Source organism: Moschus berezovskii, chromosome 20 (genome assembly GCF_049115385.1).
Source record: "Moschus berezovskii isolate FMDL1 chromosome 20, NW_MosBer_1.0, whole genome shotgun sequence".
NCBI classification, from domain to species: Eukaryota; Metazoa; Chordata; class Mammalia; order Artiodactyla; family Moschidae; genus Moschus; species Moschus berezovskii.
In genome coordinates, this window is record NC_142479.1 from 41,538,983 (window position 1) to 41,546,915 (window position 7,933).

The following is a 7,933-nucleotide window of genomic DNA, read 5'->3' on the forward strand; positions in this document are numbered from 1 at the left end:
ACTCCTTATTGACAAATTTAGAACTTTTCAGCCATTATTTCTTTGAGTACTTTTTCACTCTGTTCCCTCTCTTCATTTCAGGACTCTGATAACATGAATGTTAGATTTGTTTGTTATGGAGCCATGGAACCCTTAGGCTCTGTACATTTTCCTATTCATTTTCCTTCACTTGTTTAGGTTGGGTCATTTCTGTTCCATATTCCAATTCACTGATTCCTCTGTCTGCTCCACTTTTCCATCGAGCCTGTTCATTGCATTTTAAAAATTTGTTATTATATTTTTCACTTCTAAAATTTCCATTTTAGATTTTTAGATCTTCTGTTTCTTTACTGAGGCTTTATATATTTACATTTGTTTCAAGCATGTTCATAATTGCTCCTTGAGGCATTTTTATTGTAGATGCTTTAAAATCTTTGTCAGGTAATTGTAACATCTCTTATCATCTTGATTTTGACTTTTTCTAGTCATTTAAAATGGCAACCCACTCCACTGTTCCTGCCTGGAGAATCCCAGGGACGGGGGAGCCTGGTGGGCTGCCGTCTATGGGGTCTCACAGAGTCGGACACGACTGAAGTGACTTAGCAGCAGCAGCATCCTTTTTTAATTCACTGTGAGATCTTCTTGAATAATGAGTGATCTTCAACTGAAGCCTAGACATATTTGTACTATGTTCTGTAATTCTGGATCTTATTTAAAGCTTTCATCTAACTTTCTGTGACATTGTTCTGTTAAGGTAAGGGGGTGGTACCACTTTGTTACTGCCAGGTGGAGGTACAAATCCAGGTTTCTTTCTGTTAACACTTGAGAGGGAGGTCTCCATATTAATCCTGGGTGCAGATGGATGTCTACCGAGTGGTTGTCTCTGCCTCCACAGTTCGGGGGGCAGTAGCCTCATTACCACTGCGCAGTTGTGAAATGCTGACTTCCCATTAGGCCTCCTTTGACAGTGAGAAGGACAAGAGTTACCTGATGGCTGAGAGTCAAGGATCCCATCTATTGACTGCATTTGTGGGGTCCCATTACTGGCTAGCAAGCATGAAAGTCTTTTCTTCCTATTTGGTCTCTCCTGACACCACCCTAGTGGTGGTGGGGCACCTCATTATGGACTCATGGGGTAAAAGAATAGATTTTCTCCTTTACCTTTGCTGGTGGTATGGGATACAGCCATAATTTTTTTTGTTGTTGTTGGGTTGGATCAGTTATCTAAAAGTTTTTCTGTTGCTAGGCTGCCCATTACTTTGTACTTGGGTTAGAGAGAAAAGATTCTTGTTGGGGCTTTCTTGGTCTGCACCCATTTGTGTTTCTGTGTTGTCTGCTTCTTCAGTTTTAAATCTGGGGCATATTAGGCAAAATGAAAACCTGGAGAACTTACCTAGCTGGTCCATCTTCTTCTCTCCACTTTCGGAATTTCTTAGGTTAGTTTTATGTCTAAATGTCCAGGGGGTTTTAGCTGTTATTAGTCAGAGGAATAGGGGAAAGCAGGTCCACTTCATCTTCCTGGAGACATAAGTATCCTTACTGATTTTTTTGTTTAATTTCTATTGAATACTAAGAAAGTGGAATTAAAATATCATCTGGTTTGAGATTTATTTTGGGATAATGCATGTAAAATCCCTAACACTGTGCATGGCATACATTAAGTTATTACTGGATTATTATTCATCCCACAAATATTTCTTGAGTACTTGTTACATGCCAGGCAGTGTTCAAGTCATCAGACATTCAACAGTGAACAAAGCAAAATCCTGCCCTTGTGGAGCTTTTATTTTAGCTGAGGGAGAGAGAGATTAACGAGTAAGTTAAAAATCAAGGGGTGATTTATTCCTAAGTATTTTATTCTTTTCATTGCAATGGTGAATGGAATCGTTTCCTTAATTTCTCTTTCTGTTTTCTCATTGTTAGTGTATAGGAATGCAAGGGATTTCTGTGTATTAATTTTATATGCTGAAACTTTACTGTATTCATTGATTAACTCTAGTAATTTTCTGGTGGTGTCTTTAGGGTTTTCTATGTAGAGAATCATGTCATCTGCAAACAATGAGAGTTTTACTTCTTCTTTTCCAATCTGGATTCTTTTTATTTCTTTTTCTTCTCTAATTGATGTAGATAAAACTTCCAAAACTATGTTGAATAGTAGTGGTGAGAGTGGGCACCCTTGTCTTGTTCCTGACTTTAGGGGAAGTGCTTTCAATATTTTGCCATTGAGGATAATGTTTGCTGTGGGTTTATCATATATGGCTTTTATTATGTTGAGGTATGTTCCTTCTATGCCTGCTTTCTGGAGGGTTTTTTATCATAAATGGATGTTGAATTTTGTCAAAGGCTATCTCTGCATCTATTGAGATAATCGTATGATTTTTATCCTTCAATTTGTTAATGTGGTGTATCACTTTGATTGATTTGCAAATATTGAAGAATCCTTGCTTTCCTGGTATAAAGCCCACTTGGTCATGATGTATGATCTTTTTAATATGTTGTTGGATTCTGTTTGCTTGAATTTTGTTGAGGATTTTTACATCTGTGTTCATCGATGATATTGGCCTGTAGTTTTATTTTTTGTGGCATCTTTGTCTGGTTTTGATATTAGGGTGATGGTGGCCTCATAGAATGAATTTGGCAGTTTACCTCCCTCTGCAATTTTCTGGAAGAGTTTGAGTAGGATAGGTGTTAGCTCTTCTCTCAATATTTGGTAGAATTCACCTGTAAAGAAACAAAAGACCTAGATACAGAAAACTATAAAACACTGATGAAAGAAATCAAAGATGACACAAATAGATGGAGAAATATACCATGTTCATGGATCAGAAGAATCAATATAGTGAAAATGAGTATACTATCCAAAGAAATCTATAGATTCAATGCAATCCTTATCAAGCTACCAACTGTATTTTTCACAGAACTAGAACAAAGAATTTCACAATTTGTGTGGAAATACAAAACCTCGAATAGCCAAAGCAATCTTGAGAAAGAAGAATGGAACTGGAGGAATCAACCTGTCTGACTTCAGACTATACTACAAAGCTGCAGTCATCAACACAGTATGGTACTGGTGCAGAGACAGAAATATAGATCAATGGAACAAAATAGAAAGCTCAGAGATAAATCCACACACCTGTGGATGCCTTATCTTTGACAAAGGAGGCAAGAATATACAATGGAGAAAAGACAATCTCTTTAGCAAGTGGTTCTGGGAAAACTTGTCAATCACCTGTAAAAGAATGAAACTAGAACAATGTTTAACACCATACACAAAAGCAACCTCAAAATGGATTAAAGATCTAAATGTAAGACCAGAAACTATAAAATTTATAGAGGAAAACATAGGCAAAACACTATCTGACATAAATCACAGCAAGATCCTCTATGACCCACCTCCCAGAGTAATGGAAATAAATAAAAAATAAACAAATGGGACCTAATTAAACTTAAAAGCTTTTGCACAATGAGGAAGCTATAAGCAAGGTGAAAAGACAGCCTTCAGAATGGGAGAAAATAATAGCAAACAAAGCAACTGACAAAGAATTAATCTCAAAAATATACAAGCAACTGATGCAGCTCAATACCAGAAAAATAAATGACCCAATCAAAAAATGGGCCAAAGAGCTAAGCAGACATTTCTCCAAAGAAGACATACAGATGGCTAACAAGCTTATGAAAAGATGCTCAACATCACTTATTATCAGAGAAATACAAATCAAAACCACAATGAGGTACCATCTCACAGTGGTCAGAATGGCTGCTGTCAAAAAGTCTACAAACAATAAATGCTGGAGAGGGTGTGGAGAAAAGGGAACCCTCTTACACTGTTGGTGGGAATGCAAACTAGCACAGCCACTATGGAGAACAGTGTGGAGATTCCTTAAAAAACTGGAAATAGAACTGCCGTACAACCCAGCAATCCCACTGCTGGGCATACACACTGAGGATACCAGAATTGAAAGAGACACGTGTACCCCAATGTTCATCACAGCACTGTTTACAATAGCTAGGACATGGAAGCAACCTAGATGTCCATCAGCAGACGAATGGATAAGAAAGCTGTGGTACATATACACATTGGAATATTACTCAGATGTTAAAAGGATGCATTTGAATGAGTTCTAATGAGGTGGATGAAACTGGAGCCTATTACACAGAGTGAAGTAAGTCAGAAAGAAAAATACCAATATAGTATATTAACGCATATATATGGAATTTAGAAAGATCGTAACGACCCTATATGCGAGACAGTAAAAGATACACAGGTATAAAGAACAGACTTTTGCACTCTGTGGGTAAAGGTGAGGGTGAGATGATTTGAGAGAATAGGATTGAAACATGTATATTACCATATGTGAAACAGATCACCAGTCCAAGTTTGATGCATGAAACAGGGCACTCAAAGTTGGTGGACTGGGACAACCCAGAGGGATGGGATGGGGAGGGAGATGGGAGGGGGATTTAGGATGGGGGACACAAGTACGCCCATGGCTGATTCATGTCAATGTATGGCAAAACCCACTACAATATTGTAAAGTAATTAGCCTCCAATTAAATAAATAAATAAAAAAAATCAAGGGGTGATGAGGTGCATGAAGACATTTAAAGTGAATCCAAGGAGTTAGAAGTATAATTGGTAGGGCAGGAAGAAGGGGTTGTCTTTTGATACTGAGCAGCCAGGGAAGGCCTCTCTAAGAAGGTGTAATAGACCTGAGTCCTGCAGCTATGAAGGTGCGAGCTATAAGGATGTCCAGGTGAAGAGCACTTGCTCTTCCTTTCCTCTCATGAAATGCAGGTTACTGACCTTGTTTCTAGGGGAAGGTTGTCATCAACACTTCTCACTGATCAGGTTAGGCTGGGTTCCTCAGTTCTTCCAGCATTGAATTAGAAGATACTGGTCTAGGTCTCACTCTATTACCTGTTAATTATGCAACTATGGCAAACCATTGTCCTCTTTGTATCTGTTTCCAAAAGGATTCTTTCTGTCTCACACCATTGTGAATGTTTCAGTTCAGTTCAGTCACTCAGTCGTGTCCGACTCTTCGCGACCCCATGAATCACAGCACGCCAGGCCTCCTTGTCCATCACCAACTCCCGGAGTTCACTCAAACTCATGTCCATCGAGTTGGTGATGCCATCCATCCATCTCATTCTCTGTCGTCCCCGTCTCCTCCCTCCCGATAAATTGTAAGTGAAAATGTTTTGCAAATAAGAGTCTACAGATGTAGGATATTATAATTATTTCATATAATGACAGTGCTTTCCAACAAAAACTCAAAGGCATTTACATGGTGTTTTAGTGATTGTTTTAGCTCAGCCTTTTCATTTTATAGATGAAGAAACTGAGGCCCAGAGATGTTGGATTGATATGTGTATATGTGGGGCAATAGTACATCATATGTTATTTCTTTGTGAAATATTTGGTCATAATTTAGAGACATGGTTTTCAGAATGTAGTCACTGAACTAGCAGCAGCATTAACAGTACTTGGGGCATTGTTAAAAATACAAATTCTTGGGTCCCAACATAGACCTACTGAATTAGGAACTCTGGAAATGAGACCCAAAATCCTGCATTTTAACAGGATCTCTAGATGACTCTGATGCATGCTACATTTGAGCAGCTCTAAAGAAGAGGTTCGAGTAATCTCTTGGCCCTCGAGGAAGGATGCTTGCAGTCTTAATGCTCCAAGGCAGGTCTCAGCAAAATTGTTAGTAAATGGCCTCTGTGGACATATTTTCTTATTGCCTTTCCTTCTCTCCAGCTTGCCTTCCTTCAGGCACATCTCAAGAGACCTCTTTCTATGCTTTTTTAGTTGGTTAGCCAATAATTCTAGCTAGAGTATTAGTTGAGGTTAGTATATTCTCAGTTTAATTAGAGATTAAAGTGAACATCCTTGAAGAAGCCAAGGGTTCAGTCTCTAAGAGTAGGATATGTAGAGAGAAGATTGAGAGAAGGGGAAGTGCTGTTTTGGAGTAGAGGGATCTTGAGATTTCTTCTGATTTTGGTGTCTGTTGCTTATGTGAAGACTTATGAATTGAGGGAAAATTCATGATATTTTCAAGTATCAGTATGTTAATGGTCCCAGGTTTTGCTTTCAGTTGTCATGGTCCTCAGAGCATAGAGAGGTAAAGAAACTGGCCTTTGTACAAATTTTTAGGAGATGTTTTAGTATAATGGTGCCTGGCTAGATACAAAAGCACTGGGGCATGGCCATCTCTGCTTAGTTCTGCTTGCATACATTTTAAATATGTAAGTTAGAGAAAAAGTCCCTTGCCCTTTGTAACATTTCACTGTCTTCTTCCAGTCTTGGATTCTTTCCATCCTAGTAAGCCTAAGCGATACTTATCAGGAAGGAATTGGAATTAAACTGCCTCCATTTTTCCTGATTTAACATTAATCATGGAGACAGCCTTCTGCTTTCTCCTTGCTGGCATCCTTTTTGGATTCTTGTATCTGGTATCAATAACTTAGAAATGGTTCCCAAATCTCAATGATTCTTCATATCAGTTAAAGAAAATACAAAGAGCATTATAAGTATTTATATATGATCATATGTGCTTTTATTGTAAGACATAAGGATATAAATCTATAAATCACTTAATCTATGAAGAAGATGAAGAAGAATATTAACAAGCATAGCTGTGACTCTAAATCCTTGCTGCCTTATTTAATCAAGGACCCCAGAGTAATTGACCCCTAGATAATGAAATCCATTCTCAACTCTCTACATAAGCAATTATTTAAATAGGAGACAGAATAATAAAGCAATTGCCCAGTGCTTTTTAGGTCAATAGGTTAACTCTACAGAGTTTAATTAAAATTTGATAATAAATGCCTACTCCAGGCAGAATATTTCATTAGTCTTTATCATGACCTAGGTAAAATATTCCTTATAATTATGTTCTACTGCTTTTAAATTCTCTTCTCATGAAGCAGGTTCCTTATTGCTAATTAGGATTCCCACACTGGGGAAAGGAGACTTCCCATAGTACCTTCCTCACGAGAGAGGGATGCACTGTAAAAGAGTAAATTGGGGTTCGACTAGCTTGTTTTTAAATGTCTACAGAGTGAAACCAAATTGTAAGCTTTAAAAAGTATTTTAAAAAAGCACTCTGGCAATGGCTGTGATAAAATTTCAGTCACATTCTTTTTGATATTAAGAAATTATTTTTTCTAGTTCCTGCTTGAAATATGTATGGTACTGAGAAAATTTAGGTTTCTTGGTAGGCAGAAGTGTGTGTAGAAATTAGGTCAAAAGGAAGATTTATCTTAAAAATTCTGTCCTTTTTCTTGGAGAGATAGGTGGTTCTGAGGAAAAGCTTTTCCCTCTGAGGGAAATAAAATCTGTAACTATAAAGTAACTGTGAGGTTTGAGTGGTGTGAAACTGTCTAACTTTCTCATGCTCTCCCAGGCCTTTCTTTATAGCAGTGTTGGAACCCTGCTTTCATTCTGCATTCTTGTTATTTCTGTCACTGTCATCTGCAGTCTATCTCATGTAAAAAGCTCCACAGTCTTTCCAGGCTCTGTTCTTTGCTATTCTCCTCCATCCTCCACGCTACTACCAGAATTACATCAACTCTCCTCCACATGAGGACCAGTTAGATGCTTTCCTAATTCCTCAGGCCTGTGTGTGGGGCCATGCCCCTCACAGTCAGGTCTCAGCTTCCGTCTCTGGCCTTCTCAGATGCTCTTTGCTCATGGAGCCTCTGCTTCAACTATTCTGAAATCTCATGCTGTTTTCTCTTCTTAGAATGCTCATCTCCTTTTCTCTTTCACACGACAGCCATTACTCATCTTTTAGGAGCTAACTCTGTCTCCTCTGAGATGCCTCCTGGATTCCCCAGGTTTGCATCTCATTCTCTGCTGTTACCACACTGCGTTTTCATGCTTCTCTCAGAGGATGCATACTGTACCAGAATCTGAATTGCCATGACTTGCTGGCTTGAGGTC